This window comes from Gracilinanus agilis, chromosome 3 (assembly GCF_016433145.1).
Source record: "Gracilinanus agilis isolate LMUSP501 chromosome 3, AgileGrace, whole genome shotgun sequence".
Classification (NCBI taxonomy): Eukaryota; Metazoa; Chordata; class Mammalia; order Didelphimorphia; family Didelphidae; genus Gracilinanus; species Gracilinanus agilis.
Window position 1 is genome coordinate 449,051,629 of NC_058132.1, and position 17,807 is coordinate 449,069,435.

At 34.8% G+C, this 17,807-nt stretch overlaps 1 protein-coding gene and 1 pseudogene across 1 annotated transcript in view; both read left to right on the forward strand.

Moving 5' to 3' along the window:
- Positions 1-17,807, forward strand: part of EPHA6 (EPH receptor A6) — a 1,373,534-nt gene that overhangs the window by 716,079 nt on the left and 639,648 nt on the right. The window lies entirely within an intron of this gene.
- LOC123239655 lies at positions 14,533-15,908 on the forward strand (annotated as a pseudogene).

Genomic DNA, 17,807 nt, shown 5'->3' on the forward strand with positions numbered 1-17,807 from the left:
CACACCTAGCAGATTGGCTAAAATGAAAGAAGGGGAGAGTAATGAATGTTGGAGGGGATGTGGCAAAATTGGGACATTAATGCATTGCTGGTGGAGTTGTGAACTGATCCAGCCATTCTGGCTGGCAATTTGGAATCATGCTCAAAGGGCTATAAAAGAATGCCTGCCCTTTGACCCAGCCATACCATTGTTGGGTTTGTACCCCAAAGAGATCATAGATAAACAGACATGTACAAAAATATTTATAGCTGCGCTTTTTGTGGTGGCAAAAAACTGGAAAAGGAGGGTATGTCCTTCAATTGGGGAATGGCTGAACAAACTGTGGTATATGCGGGTGATGGAATACTATTGTGCTAAAAGGAATAATAAACTGGAGGAGTTCCAGGCGAACTGGAGAGACCTCCGGGATCTGATGCAGAGCGAAAGGAGCAGAGCCAAAAGAACATTGTACACAGAGACTGATATACTGTGGTAAAATTGAATGTAATGGGCTTCTGTACCAGCAGCAATGCAATGACCCAGGACAATTCTGAGGGATTTATGGTAAAGAATGCTACCCACATTCAGAGGAAGGACTGCAGGAGAGGAAACATATAAGAAAAGCAACTGCTTGAACGCATGGGTCGGGGCGGACATGATTGAGGGTGTGGACTCAAAACTACCACACCAATGCAACCACCAACAATTGGGAAATTGGTCTTGATCAAGGACACATGACATAACCAGTGGAAAAGTGCGTCGGCCATGGGTGGGGGGAGTGCGGGGGGTGAAGGGGAAAATAGGAGCATGAAACATGTAATCATGTTAAAAATGATTATTAATAAATGCTAAAAAAAAAAAGATACATGATGGGAAAAGAAGTTGGATTGATCACATAGTGAAAATGAAAGTTAATAGATGGTCTGATGAAATTATACTCTGGTGCCTCTGAGATATCAAAACCACCAGAAAGCCTATGGCATGTTTAATAGATCTATTAGGAAGATTTATTGAAAGACATGGGCAAGAATCCCATAGAATGAAAAGGTAGAAAGGGATTTCCATTTGTGACAGTAGAGGGAATAAAGAATCCAATAAAATCAGAGTTCCATCTATCTATTATTATCACAAATGAAAAATCTGGAACCCAGAGAATTGAAATGACTTTTACATTCCTACATATCATAAAAATGGTATAAGTAAATAGCCATATTAAAACTTGAAGCCATGTCTTTTGATTGCCAAATCTTATCCCTACCCCCAAACCCCATTCTAGGAGTATTGATTTGAGAAAATATGGGTTTTTTTTGTAATTAAATTGCCCTTTTGTTTTTTAGAGGAGTCATCAGTATATCTTCTGTTCATCTTTTAAAAGATAATGTCAAAATGGTAATTTGGGTGCTAGTTATTATTCCAGAATGATGATCATCAGCAATAACCTACAGACAAAAATATCTCATTATGTCTGAACTCAAACAAGTCTATGATAAATGCAATAGTCAAAAATAGTTTTAACTGCCACTTTTGATGTTAATACTCAACTTCTAAGTGCTTACATCAAACTATTATATACAACAATTATGTTCTTAATATTCAAATGTACCAGTTAAAAACAATATGCCATGTTTAATAATGCAGTATATTACTCATAGGGAAATCTCAAAATATTTTATTACTGCGGTAATATGCAAATGAAGAAACATGGTCTGCCTGTATCCAAATGCCTATAGAGTACTTTTCCCTCAACTTTGGAAAGGGGATAATAAATCACCATTATAACAACAAAGTGGATTCTGGAATGTCCAACTATTAGTACTTCTACTCCTTAGTGCTGAATGGGCATTTCAGAAATGAGCATTCCCCTTAGTGTAGAGAATCAGCAATCACATCTTTGGAAATGTTGTTTTTAGAAAAGCCAATTCAGCAGAGGAAGAGAGGTGATCGCTAGAGCATACAATTAAAATGTACAAACAAGAAAAAGAATCAGGAAAAGACATGCAAAGTAAGGCAAATAGGTAAAAAGAAAGTACAAATTCTAAGAATTAAAGATTAAGAGCAAAGGAAGGCTCAAAATATATGATTTAAAATTAGACACAGAAAATAAAGGATTGCTGCCCAGTTTCTCTGTCCATTTCCTCCTCATCATCATCATTATCTAAAAAAAGAAAAAAATACAAAAAAATCCAAAGAAGTATAAAATGTAGACTCTGGTCTTGTTATATAGCCCTGATTCCTTATTTTAAAAAGTCTAGGAAAGTAATGGAAAAATATGTTTCTAAACAAGTTTTGCAATCAAAATATGGGTTATATGAAAGAGACAATAAAGCCTTAATGCTCGTATATGAAGGTTTAAGTTTAAATTTCAATATTTGAATAGTTCTTTGGTCTCATTGCTATGTGTATTCTATGGGTACAGAAGAAAACCACGCCCACCTCTTTTCTTTTTCTTCTATAAATCTATATAAAAGAGACCCTTCTCCCAATCCTGGACACCTTGGATTAGATCATATATTAGCACTAGTACAGTATGCAATTTGCCTATATGATATGTCTTGCTCTCATAATCTGACTGATCCACCTCTTTTATGGATAATAATAATAAACATCTTGAAGATTTATAAAGTGCTTAAATATCATCTCATTTTATTCTCACAGTCACCATATGAGTTAATTACCATTATTACCTGCATTTTGCAGATAAGGAAGCTGAGTTATATAGACTTCAAGTGACATACACAATTTTTGAAGGAGGATTTAAATTTAGATCTTCTGTTTTTCTTTATATTGCTTAACTACCTATATCTCATTGACTGTCTCTTCAAAAGTGCTTCTTGAATATATTGTCATTAGTAATATAATACAACCTATTTATAACTACCAAGAAGTTTCCATTGATTTTGGGAGCAAGGGGTGGCCCATCAATTTTGATAATTGAACAATCAGGTCATCCTTTAATTTCTAGTAATATAGCATCACCAGAAGACTGAGGCTAAAAAGATAGATTTTTAAATACTTTAAGAATGATTTTCATTAACTCATCTGATTTAAATTTCCAAACTTAGAAATTAAACATTAATTCTTGAAAAAATAAACAGGTTACAATAGTATTCATGGAATCATGGGCTTTTTGGAACATGAGACTCTGAAGGTGTAGCTATAACAAAGTATTTTCCTACATTAAAAAAATCAAATTTAGGAATAAATATAAAAAGGTCAAACAATTGAAGACAGACCTATATAAGAAGGATAAACACAATTAGATATTTAAAATACAATTTCTCCACTTAACATTGTTCTCTTTTTTTTACTAGGAAATAATTAATGTGAATCATATTTTACAAACCAGAATATGGTTGACCATTAATGATTTAGAATTGGCCAACTGTTATCTTTAGGCTCCTCTTTGTTCTCTGTAAATAATGTAATGCTTTTCAAGGTCCCAAATCACCCACCACATTTTCTATTTTAATTATTATATTTACTCTACTAAACTCTGACTACTAATAGATTAAAAAACACAATTTTAATCATACAAGAGAAAAGTTACAGATTAACAAATCTATAGATTAAATGAGGAAAACCTAATTCTATTCAACAAATATTTACTAAATACTTACAATGAACTGTAGTTGGTGCTGAGAAATTAATGAAAGATGTCTCATTCCCTGCCCAAAGGAAGCTTGCAATCTAGCATATAGGAGGTATAGCACATGCATAGAAAATGCACAATATAGACTGTGATGACAGCAAATGAAAAAGATAATGGAAAAGAGGTCTAAAGTCTGAGGAGAGAGAAATTATTTTCTCCTTAGGGTATTAGAGAGAATTTGGGGTGGAGGGTTGATTTCTAAACTGCATCTTGAAGGAAAAATATTTTCATATATAGATATGTGGGAGGAAGTCAAGGGACACATGGTAAGGAGAATAGACTATATAAATTCATAATGTCAGCAAAAAAAGGTTGAAATTCATGAAACTATTTCATTGGAATATAGAGTTCATGAAAAGAAGTAGTATTAAAGGGAAATAAAATAGGTGAGAGTCAGGTTCCAGAATGAGAAGTTTGTAATTCATCACCTGGGTAACAGAGAGACTTGAAGTTATTTAAGATGCATAGTTGACATGTTTAATCCTATGAATTGAGAAAATTATTTTGGCATTTTTACAAGCATGAATTAGAATTAATTTTTTTATTATTTTAGTGAAGGTGAGAAGTTTGAAAAGAGCATGAACTGAAGTCATAACAAGGTTAATAGAGAAAAGGGGAGACTTGGCAACTGAGTAACTGAAAAGAAGAATTATAGATAAGGCTAATGTTTTAATCCAAGCAAATGAGAGCAAGGGGTTTATTGGAGAGGCCAAAGGAGGGAGGGAGTGTTGCCATCAATTGATTTGGGGAGTGGTAGGGGATTGGGGAGGGAACAGAAGGAGAGGCAAATGATGAGTTCAGCTTTGGATATATTGAGGTTATTGTTAAAGGGGCATTCAGACGAAGGTATTCACCAAGCATATGAAAATGCAGCTAACACTCAAGAGGGGAGATCCTGATACACAAATCTGGAAGTTAGATGAATTAAGGTAATAATTGAAGTCAAGTCATTGAACAAAATTGCTGAGAGGAAATTTACAGAGAGAAATAAAGACAGAGTCCTTAGGAACTGGCACATTTAGTGAAAAGATCATGAAAAAGGTACTAAAAAAGGACAGATCAGCAGTAGAGCCAAGGGTAGGATAATATCAAGAAGGAAGGTGAGTTCAGAAGTGTTAAAAGCTATAAAAGGTCAGGGAGGACAAAAACTAAGAAATGGACATTAACTTTGACAATTATAGTGGTATAGTGGACATCAGGCCCGGAGTCAAGAAATCAAAACCAAAACTAGGATGCCAACATGCTGAGGCCATGCTTCCTCCATGTGGCAGTCAGCTAATCTGATATCTCCATGCTTCGTGATCCTCTACAAGATCTGTACCATGTGATATAACCTACAAGGGTTTTGCCCTTCCCCAAAGACTGTCTTCTACTCTGCCTCCGCTCCAAATTCTTTCCAGAGATTGGGACATTGGCAATTGATGGTCATCAGTCGCATCACAAAGGGTAGGGTCTATATGGGCTCTGTGATTGCACCCAGCTAAGAAGCACTGTTCTTTGGGTCCAACCCTGAATATAAATCAACTGAATTTTCCCTATTTACACCAAAATTGCTAGTTAAAGCTCTGGTAGAAACCACACAATATTATTTTTCCATATATTTTATTAGGTAACTACATTTTTCCATATTTTCTACATATACACATTTCCTTAAGCTGCTATTTTGGACCCCAGGTATTTCTCTTTAGTCACTGTCCTCTGATGACAAGTGAGTTGAAGTTGTTTAAATTGCTTTTGCATAAAGGAATCTTATATCTCCTGACTATGACAGGTAGAGAGAGCATTTGGAGATATAATGCCAGTAACATCATACCAAACACACCAGGGCATTCTATTGCTTACCTCAACAATCTTTCTAGTTGGCAGACAGTCTGATCCCTGCCTGGAAGACTAAAGACTCAGTCAGCAAGCTCATTCACTTTAAAAATATCTTCAGAGAATATACTGTTTGTCACTAGTGAGAAAAGGATATTTCTTCAAATATTTTTTAGCCTTTCTCCAAACACTTTAAGACATCTTCTATTTTATCCTAACCATGCCAGTATCAAAGCTCCTTTATAACCCAGGGCTTAGAAACTCTGACACTTAATTTAAGAGTTTTATCATTGATAAATTCAATATAGTATGTTAAAAGAATTCAAAATATTTCTCAAGTTCCCAGGTGATTGTATATATCAAAGATCACTGGTTTAGAGACCCAAGAAAGCAGAGATTATCTAATCCAAATCTTTCATTTTGCGCATGACAAAAAAAATCCAAATGGTTAAATAAATTGCCTAAGATCCAAAGTGATGATACTAAATGGTGGATTCAAAATTTGAAACTAGATCCTCTGATCTGAAATCTATTTCTCTTTCCATGCCTTCACTGTACCTCATGTATGCTTGATGTTCTTGTTGCAGCTGCTGGTTTTTCCTGGAATCATGCATATTGAATAATCAGTTGTGATTCCTGAAATGCTTAAAATGAATAATTTCTGCAGAACCTAATGTTGAAGTGAGTGGCAGGATTGTAGAAATAATGAAACAAGTCAGAGATGGATGGTTGAGCACTAAGTTGTTTGGAAAAATAACTGTACGGAATGAAAGATTATTTTTAATGTTAAAAGAGGTAGAATAGAACTAAAACTTTTACTGAGGGAATCAAGAAGAACCTGATTTTGGTAAGTGAATTAAAAATTAAAAACTTTTAAAATTTTCAGCTATCATTGGTGAATAAGACTTTCTTTTTAAAAATTTATTTAATAATCATTTAATTGTCACAAGAAAAACAGTATTAGAAATAAACTTTTAGATTTGGTCATATAAAATACTTATTTGTCAATTTTCTTATTTTTTTCAGTTATTTTTAAATTATATATGAATCTTCATGATCCCATTTGGGGGTTAACTTGGCAAAGATACTATAGTGGTTTGCCATTTTCTTCTCCAGCTCATTTTATAGATGGGCAACTGAGGCAGATGGGGTTAAGTTAACTTCTCAGGATCACAAAGCTAGTATCCAAAGTCAGATTTGAACATAGGAAGATGAGTCTTCCTGACTGTAGGCCTGGAACTCTATCCACTCTACCTAGCTACCCTGTTTCTATGTCTAGTAATAAATAAATGCATTATATATCATATATGTTTATTATCTGAACCTTGTATGCCAAGCAGCCATGTGGACTTTATATAAAATACAAAAGACTAAAGTATATAATGAACATCATGTCAATTACTTAAAGTTCCAGGTTCTCAAAAAGGAAAAAAAAACTTTTTTAATCTTCCTCAGGATATTTATAAGAAATTTGCTGAGATCCCTTCAAAACTTTGAAATAGTAGATACTATCTAAGAAAGGAACTTGTTAAACCTTTGAGCTATGTCAAGAAATGTTCGGAAGTATTTAGTCCCTCATAAATTAAAATGATCTGACATCTATTATTTTGCTATTGTTGAAGTAATCAATTTGTTGAGAGAGAGAGAGAGAGATGCAGATAGTGATGGAGAAGTGGAGAAAGAGAATCAAAAATCTTACAGACAGGGGCATCTGGGTAGCTCAGTGGATTGAGAGCCAGGCCTTAGCAATAGGAGGTCCTAGGTTCAAATCTTACCTCAGACACTTCCTAGCTATGTGCCCCTGGGCAAATTACTTAATCCCCATTGCCTAGCCCTTACCACTCTTCTGCCTTGGTACCAATACACAGTATTTATTCCAAGATGGAACATTAAGAGTTTAAAGTGTTGTTGTTTTTTTTAAAAAAGAAAAGCTAAGAGACAGGAAAATAGAAAAATGAAAAAATAGACAGAAAAAATGAATAGATGAACAGATAGACAAAGATGGGAGTCACAGAAAAAATATCTCATGTATGAATTATATGTACATATATAATGTGCATATATACCATATGTGTATATATTTGTTGTATATATCCATGTGTGTAGATATGTATATACATATATATTATATGATGGGTATATGTGTATGTATACATGTGTGCATAGCTACAGAAGCAACAATATGCAAACTTTTTGGTCCTGTATCACAGGTCTTTATGTCAAAGAGTTATTTTAAAAATAGGGGAGGGAGAAGGACCTACTGGTACAAAAATATCTATAGCTGTTCTTTTTGTGGTGGCAAAGAATTGGAAATTGAGGGAATGATCATCAATTAGGGAATGTCTGAACTAATTGTGATATATGATAATGGTTGAATACTACTGTGCTATAAGAAATGATGAACAGGATGATTTCAGAAAAATCTGGAAAGACCTACATGAACTGATAATAAATCATAATAAAAATAAGCAGAACCAGGAGAACATTGTACACAATAACAACAATACTGTACAATAATCAACTGTGAAAGACTTGGCTACTCTCAGAAATACAGTGATCCAGGACAATTATGAAGGACATGACAAAGAATACTATCCACATCCAGAGAAACAACTGTTGGAATTGGAATGCAGATCAAATACTCTTTTTCACTTTATTTGTGTTTTTATTTTGGAGTTTTGGTTCATATGAGTATTCTTGAACAACAATGGTGTGTTATTATTTTGTAATTAAAAGTTAAATTTATTTTAAGTAATTTTAGGGGTAAGAAATTTGTTGCTTCCTGGAATCCAAAGACTGAAAATGGCATGGAGATGCACACAGACACCACACACTGCTCAAGGAGATCCTAAGGAAACCAGATATACATGATTGAACTTTGGGAGAGTTGAATTCATTTGTTTTTGTTAAAAATGCATTTGTTTTTATTAATTGCATTAGTTGTGTTAAATGCTTTTATTTTTGTATGTTGTATGAAAGGAAACTGTCCCCTAATTGGTTTTGTTCTTGTTTCTTTTTTGTTTCCTTATCCCCAGGTTATTGTATTTCCCCTTTGTATAATTGTATGTATCTTTAGTTTGCAATGTTTGAAATAATCCACTGGGGAGACTGGCCTCCCAAAGGATCAAAAGGGGGAATGTGTGTTTTTAAATTTTGTACCCTGGAGACTTCATTTCTCAGTATTCTTTACTCTTCCCAGGGTTCCCTTATCTTGCATCCTCCTGTTATTCCCTGGCATGGGTTTGTTTATAAATTTGCCGAAACCCACTCTGAGGGAAATTTTTTTGGCGGGGGTGGATTTGGCTTTGAATCTAGTGTGGTAGGCTGCTAGGTCTCTGGCTCTTTGCTCTGCTCACTTGGCTGAAGGAGCCCCTTTCTCTCTCACTTTGTTGTTATTAAATCTTATAAAAATATAATACTAGTATTGTGTATTCATTTTTAATCTTACAGTAGACAATATGGAACTAAGTTTTGCATAATAAAACATGTTTAACCCAGATCAAATTGCTTTGATCAAAATGTTTTTCTTTGCCTTAGTACCAGTTAATCAATCAGTCAAAAAAACCTTAGTAAGCACTTGCTGTGGGGTGGATCCACAGTTCTGGATTCTGCCTTTTATTAATTCTAACCCTTATTAATAGTTACAAAGAGCTTTCACAAAATTAAAGATGGTAAATGAACCTCAGGAATGATGTAGGTCAGTTCCTTCACTCTATAGACAATGAGATGAAGACCAATAGAGAACTTGCCCAAGGTTATCAAGTTAGTTAGTATCCAAGCTCCTGACACAACCCAATGACCTTTCAATGATGTTAATTTGTAATATAGTTTTGTTTTTTCCAGTTTTTTTGAAGATGCAAGGTTTAGAGAAACTCGGCATATACTGCTCTCTCCCCTAGGTTTCGCATGTAGGCTGTTTTTCTTAGCTTTACATACAAAACCACAAAAAATACTGCAATCTGAACCTTCCTTATCTTTTACCTTTTAAAAAGACACTTTTTGGCCTTAGTGGGATTTATATGGTCTTAGTTTTCTTATCTGAGGGATGAAGAATTTAGACTATCATATCATTAAGGTACCTCTACTCCACTGATCATATGACTCCTGGATATATACTCCTTAAGAATAATCTTAATACATTTTTGCCTTTAACCTATTGTGAACAATTAAGACCCATAAAATAGGATCTAGCTTTCTTTAGTATTGTCCATAAAACAGTTTTCACTGCTAATAAATTTACCTTCTTCCATTCAAAAGCAAGTCCGTTCTAACATCAGTAATATTGTAATTACTACATTGTTTTCCATCCTATTCAAAGATAAAACACCCAAAGGGATTACTATCTCCAGCTGCACTTGTGACTGAAAATGCCAGTTGGAAACAACAGATGTTTTTTTTTTCATATTATATAAATATAAAGACCACAAAGGATGGCCTTTGATTTGTTGCTGCAGATACTATTTACAGAGCTTGGCCATGTCTGTAACTCTTTGTGACTTTGTCTCCATTTGGACTTCATTTCTGATTATTGTGTGCCAAACTTCCTGTTTGCTGCTGTGGTTTCCCAGCAGTCCATCCCTGCTATGCCACTTCATTTAAGGCAGTCTGAATTGGAAGCTGAGAAGGAAGATGTGTAGTCCTATTTCATGTCTAAAGACAGAATAGCCTCTAAGCAAATTCAAACTGTGAACCATCTAGTGTAATCTATTATTAGACACTTAATTGCAGATTGCTTTCTAAAGAATGAATACAAAGAACATCAAATAAATCCTTGCTTCCACCTTCTCTGTGGATTACATGAAAGCAAGAGAAACTTCAGCAATCTTTTCTAAGAAAAGTAAGAGGAAGTCTTCCCTCAAGATCTTTTAAAGCAAAGAATGGCGTCTTTTTTTTTTATTTGCTTTAAGAGTGATCAAGCAGAGAATCAAAAGAGTTGAACCTAGATGATGACATCTCATTTCTTTTTTGAATAGGGTTATAAAGGGAATATCCACAGAGGATTCTATAGGTATAGTTTATCTTGTCTTCAGAAAGATATCCAACTAGGTCTCTTATACTTGTGTTCAAAATGGAGAAATGTGAGTAGAATGATTAGAACTAAATGAATTCACAGATGAGTGTCAATTGATGGATTGATGTCAGTCTGGAAAGAAAGTCTCTAGTGGGTTTATTGTAAAATTTTCTGTGCTTAGCTATATTCCCGTCAAAGTTTTCATAAGTTACTTGGATCAAAAAGTTGATTTTTCCAAAGCTATGAATGATATAAAGCTGGTCAATTAATGTACTCAATTATAAAACCAAGCTTTAAAAATAACCTACAAAAATAGAAGTGTATTTCACAATTAGCATAATAAGGATCAAAACAAAACTATGTATTAAAATCTATTCTTCCTGGTTCCCAAAAATGATGGTGTCCCTTCCCTATATGATCAGATTTCTTAACAGTAACCTAAAGAACAATGGAGAGATACATGGTAGGCATATTAGGTCATAATGATCTCTGCAAGAACAGTTGTGTAAAGGATATTATCAATGATAATCATCAATGTAGAAACATAAAGTCATGTCATAAAGACCAAGGATAACTGATAGTCAGGAAAACTCTATTGACATCCCTGCAATATGTAGAGGGTATAGAGAGGGCCCCTATGATGGTAGACTGTGGCAGATTTAAGTGAATACATGGATAATAGTTACACAGGGTAAATGGACATAGATGTCCCCATCTTTGGAAATAAATGATAAAGTGTCGTGATCTGTATCATTGGAAGAAGGGGGAAATCTATATTATTGAAATCACATATTTGTTGATATTTTGGAATGCTTATTGGTAAATATGTTGTATCACCCCTTCTGAGCAGCTCCTGGAGGACAGGTTCTATACAACCTAAATATAAATTGTCTTGTTTTGTTATTTTGTATCTCTAGGAAATGTATTGGCTTGCATGTACAGCAATATGTCAAAGAACTGAGATTCCCATTGATGTGGAAATTCTAAAAATGCATATACTATCTAGTCTAGTACTTAATTTTAGGACTATATCTTAAAGAGTTATCTGAGGCTGGGCTGTTGACTATGGTCAAATGGCTAGCAAATATCAAAGAAAAGGCTTAAACTCAGAAGTTACTGATTTGAGTTCTACTATTTTATCTGTATGCCACACCTTAAAAATACTCAAAAATAAATGACTCATTGAATTGAAGTGAATTGAGTGGGGACCAATGTATGCAAATGCACAAGAATGCTGGGCTTGTTGAGATAAGAAATTTCTAAATATTTAAAACTATTGGGAAACAATTAACTATTTTGTATACTGCCAGATTCCCATCACTAACAGCAAATTGTAGATAGAGATATGTGAAATATAGTGTAGAATAGGAGTCCTGTTTTGGATGGAAACTTGAATCCACTGATGTTTAATATTATTTATTTCAGTGTTACCTGCTAGCCCATGATGGTTCACTTATTTCAAATATGTTGGCAAAATTCCTCTCCTTTTCACTTTTTTCATGTTTTTTATCTTTTGGAAAGACTATATGTCTTTTCATTCATACTAAATAGCCAGGAATAAATAAAGGCAGACTGGGAATTCTTGATGAGGTAGAGAGCAATCCAAGCCACTTTCTGCATATGGCTAGCCACCCAGCTGCCCTCAAGTTCACAAGATTTTGAGACACCCCTTTTAATCATCATGAAACTACACTTTTAGTGGAATATACTAAAGAGACTGTGGAAAACTAGTTTTAAAAATCCTCTTTCTTAATACTCAATTCTTCATTTATACTTATACAGAGATAAAATATTAGCTATTATTCAATATGTGACTATGTCCTGTATCTACTTCAGAGTTTACCATCACATTTAAAGTAATTTAGTTATATTTCTTTGAATCTCTACATTTTAAGATCATAAATACAGACTAATCTGACGGTCTAAAGTAGAATATAATTTTCTTTTTCAAGTTCATCTCATTTGACCTCTCACCTAAAGCAAAAATCCCCCTACAATATTCTTAAGAGGTGATCATATACTCTATAGTTATGAGAAATAAATTTGAGTCTCTTTATGTGTGACAAAAGAACTTTATTCATAATAGAGTAAAGGAATATTTCAGCTTGAAAGACTGATAATAAAAATTACACCTTTAGCTACTTTTTTATCTTAGCAACCATTTTATGTCTCTGAACAATTATTTTCTCAACTTCAAAATGTGTACAATAAGGTTTAACTCATCTTAGTATGCTGAAGGTTATATTAACCTAGTTTTGAGTGCCACATTTTAGAGAGGATTGATATGCTATAGAGAATTTAGCGGGATAGAATGATTCCTTGCAAATGTTCAAATTTGAAAATCTAATTGTATTATCTTTCAGTAATAAACTATTTCATCTTGAAATATATCAATAAAAATATATAGGGAGTCCACTTGAAAATATGATTAAGTATGTACATATTTGATTAAGATACCCTAAAAAGAATATATAGAATCCTGAATATAAGGTCAGATAGTGCTGTATAAGTTTCTGTTGTTTCAGTTGTTTCAGTTATATCCAACTCTTCATGATGCCATTTGAGATTATCTCAACAAAGATGCTGGATTGGTTTACCATTTTAAAATCTTCTTCAGTTCATTTCATACAGACAAATGGAGTAAATAATTTGCCCAGATTTACATAGCTAGTAAGTGTCCAAGGACAGATTTAAAATCAAATTTTCCTGGCAAGGTCAAGGGCTGTTATCCATTATACAACCTACCTGCCCTACATCTCTATATATTGACATGTAAATTATCTTTTCTAACAATATTACATATAATGCTTTGGAAATAAAGTTGTAAATCTGAGAATGCATTTGAAAAAATGAATCTTCTCATAGTTGAATTTCCTTTTGCATAGAGCACATACTAATGATATTTCATAGTTGAATGTTTTTCTTCAATTTAAGCTGAGTTAATTCAGGAATATTAAATCTAGATAAATATCCAGGTTTCTAGTATCTGTTTTTTAAGACTAATTTAATCCATAACTTTAATATAATGTTCCTGTTTTCATACAAGAGATGACAAATAATACTGAATAATATGCCTTCCTATTCCATGAATGAACAGATTTTGGTGCATCATCTTTTCTCTTATTTTATTTTATTTTTCTTTGATTACATGTAAAATTATTCAGTTTTTAAATTATCTCTCGCCCTCTCATGTTGCCCCTCCTTGAGAAAGCAAGCAATTTGATATAAATTATACATGCAAAGTCATGAAAAAGTTATTATAATGCTATATGGCAAAAGAAAACACAGACCCTCCCTTCTTCCCCCAAAACCCCAAGAAAAATAAGAACATTTTAAAAGTTTTCTTTGATCTATATTCAGACTTCATCAGTTATTTCTCTGGTGATAGGTATCATTTTCCATCATGAGCACTTCAGAATTGTCTTGGATCATTAAATTGCTCAGAATAGCTTCGTCATTCACAACTGATAAAAGATTGCTGTTTTTGTATACAGTGTTCTCCTGATTCTGCTCAATTCATTTTGTATCAGTTCATACAAGTCTTTTTAGATTTTTCTAAAACTATCCTGTTCATCATTTTTCATAACACAATAGTATTATATAGCAATCATACACCACAACTTGTTCAGCCATTCCTTAATTGATGGGAATCCTCTCAATTTCCAACTCTTTGTCACCACACAAATCAAAAACTACTACAAATATTTTTATATAGGTGTGTTTTCTATTTCTTTAATCTTTTGAGGACATAGGCCTAGTAGTAGTATTGCTAGTCCAAAGGGTGTATACAATGGCGCATCATTTATAAGACCCAGTATAAAAAAGAAATGACCAGCATATTTTGACAGAATGAGAACCTTAAAGAGAACAGATCTAATAAGATTTGTGATGAATAAACAAATTGTTTTTAACTACATATCTTTTAAATTTTAAAATACTACAATGGATTCTAAGAATTTGTATTTTAAAAACTTTAATTTAGGTTTCAGGTCTCTGGAGCCTGTAGTGAACGCTTCTTTGGCCGCTTCTTCTGTGTTAGTGTTTTGTTCTCTTGGTGACTGAGACTCCCACCTCGGACATGGCTTCTTCTAGAGCTTCAACGATGGCGACCAAAACCCCTGCTTCCCCTGTGGTAAAGAAGCCTCATATCTATTATGGTGGTTTGGAAGAGAAGGAGAAAGAGCGTCTTGCAAGAGGGGAGTCGGGATTATTGGGAAAAGAAGGAATTAAAGGCTGGAAATAACATAACTTCCGGAGAGGTGTTTGAAATTGAAGAACATATCAGTGAAAGACAAGCAGAAGTGTTGGCTGAGTTTGATCGAAGAAAGTGAGCCAGGCAAATCAATGTCTCCACTGATGACTCAGAAGTCAAGAATTGCCTTCAAGCCTTGGAGGAACCAATCACATTCTTTGAAGAGGGCCCTACCGAAAGGAGAGAGAGATTGAGAAATATTCTCTCTGTGGTTGGCACAGATGCCTTGAAAAAGACCAAAAAAGTTGATGAAAAATCCAAAAAGTCCAAAGAAGAGTATCAGCAAACCTGGTATCATGAAGGATCCAACAACCTGAAGACTGTATGACTATGGATTGCTAATTATTCACTACTCAGGGCAATGAAGCGCTTGGAGGAAGCCCGTCTCCAACTGTGCAAACTATGGTCTGTCCCTGATTGCAGCCTCTTGCACACCCTAAGAGGCCATAATACTAATGTAAGAGCAATTGTTTTCTGCCCCAAATCCACTGTATCTTTGGACAAGAAAGATGTCAACCTAGATTCTTGTTCTGCTGATGGGTCTGTGAAACTGTGGAGTCTGGAGAGTGATGAGCCAGTGGCAGATATTGAAGGCCATTCAGTAAGGGTGGTGAGAGTGATGTGGCATCCTTCAGGACATTTTCTGGGCACCACCTGCTATGATCGATCCTGGCGCCTATGGGACTTGGAGGCCCAGGAAGAAATTCTACACCAAGGAGGGACATAGCATGGGAGTATATGACATTGCCTTCCACCAGGATGGTTCTTTGGCTGGCACTGGGGGACTGGATGCCTTTGGTCGTGTATGGGACCTCTGCACAGGATGATGCATCATGTTCCTAGAGGGCCACCTGAAGGAGATTTATGGCATCAGCTTTTCACCAAATGGATACCATATTGCAACTGGCAGTGGTGACAATACACGCAAAGTGTGGGACCTGCGGCAGAGGCGTTGTGTCTACACCATCCCTGCTCACCAGAACTTGATAACTGGAGTCAAGTTTGAGCCTATCCATGGGAATTTCTTACTCACTGGTGCCTAAGACAACACAGCCAAGATCTGGACACATCCTGGTTGGTCCCCATTGAAGACCCTGGCTGGCCATGAGGGGAAAGTAATGGGCTTAGATATTTCCTCTGATGATCAGCTTATAGCCACTTGTTCCTATGATAGAACCTTCAAACTCTGGATGGCTGAATAGACCCAGTCTGTTAACATGATTCTCTAACTTAGAGGTTTAGTCCCAAGCACTCTGGTCAGAAGAAGGGAATCTGGAAAACAGGGATAATTATAACACCTGCCTTAATGGATTCAAATGAGAAACATTTGTAAAGTGCTTTCTAAACCTTAAAGCCCTATATAAATGCTAGCTATATTATGTTTTCTTATATGTGTACATGTTGTATCAATAGAACTGGTGTTCCTTGAGCACAGGGACTTTTTTTCTCTTTTGTCTTTTTATCTCTAGCCCCTAGCCCTGTGCTTTTCATAGAATAGGTGCTAAATACTGTATGTATTTTATTTTTCACCTATTTGGGTTTTCTTAGCAAAGATGCTGGAGTGGTTTGACATTTCCTTCTCTAGCTCACTTTACAGGTGAGGAAACTGAGGAAAAGAGGGTTGAGTGACCTGCCCAGGGTCACACAGCTGGTAAGTTTTTAAGGGAAGATTTGAGGTCAGGAAGATGAGTCTTCCTGACCCAGGCCTAGCAGTCTCTCCACCTAATTGAAATATATGCTTATCCAGTTTTTACTCGAGCATTGTCAGGGAGCCATGCAGGTAGACATATTGACAAAAAAGATTAAAGCAAATGATAGATCATTAAGGCAATGATAGATCATGGAGAAAGCCAAAGAATAAGTTGGTAAAGAAAATTAGATGCATTTCAGAGTTAATGATGATGGTGGTAACCATGTATCTTGGAATTAATATAAAGTGAAGTTTTTGCCAAGTAAAAGTCATGATGAAAAAAGAGGTCCCAGAAAAGGTTTTAAAAAAATGAACTGAAAATTGATGAATAAACACCTGATGTTCTTGATAACTTCAAAAAAACTTTAATTTAAATGACATGATGATAAATACTTCATCCATAAAGTAAACCATTCAATAAATAGTTATTAATTGCCTACCATTTGCCAGGGCCAGCACTAACCATTGATTGGGCTAAAAAAGACACACACACACACACACACACACACACACACACACACACACACACACACAATAGCTCCCAACTCCAAGAAGATTATAAACTTATAAGGGAGACAACATGTAAAGAAAAATATACAAACCAACTTAATCTAGGATAAAAAGGAAATAATAGGAGGAAGACACTAGAATAGAAAAATCCTTTAGAAGATGAAATTTTAGTTTAAACTTAAAAGAAGACAAAAAGGCCAGTTGGAGGAGAAGGAGATCATTCTAGGCATGGCAAATAGCAAAAGAAAATATCTAGATAAAATATGGAGTCTTACTGAATCTAAGTGTACTTAAGAGGTAGAAAGGTATAAGGAGACTGGACTGGTATAAGAGAGCTAAGTTATGAAGAATTTTGAATGTCAAACAGAAGATGTTGTATTTGATCTGGGAGCCATGGGAGTTTATTGAGTAGGAAGGACAAGAATCAGAAGACAGTGGTGTCCTGAAAAACTAGAGAGAAGAGAGTATCCACAAGGAGAAAATTATTAATATTTTCAGGTACAGGATGGTCAAGGAGATTTATGATAAAATAAAGGCCACTGTATTTTATAGAGGTATTTTATAGATGACTTTTTTGAGGAGTTAGCTGCAAAGGACAGAAGATAAATAGGATGACAGTTAATGTAGAAGGAAGGATCAATGAGGGGTTTTTCTCTCCCAGGATTAGGGAGATACGGTCATGTGTGTAAAGGGAGACTGAAAAAGGTGAAGATGTGGGAATGACAGAGGTCAGAAGCTGTTGAAGGAGATGAGATAGAAGGAGATCACTTGACAAACTAAAGAGTAAGGACATTCCATCATTTAATAAAGCAGTAAAGCAGAAGGTAATGGCAGAATGCCCCTGTGTGATATAAGATGAGGAAACAAAAGAAAAAGAAACTCACAACGAATGATCTCAATT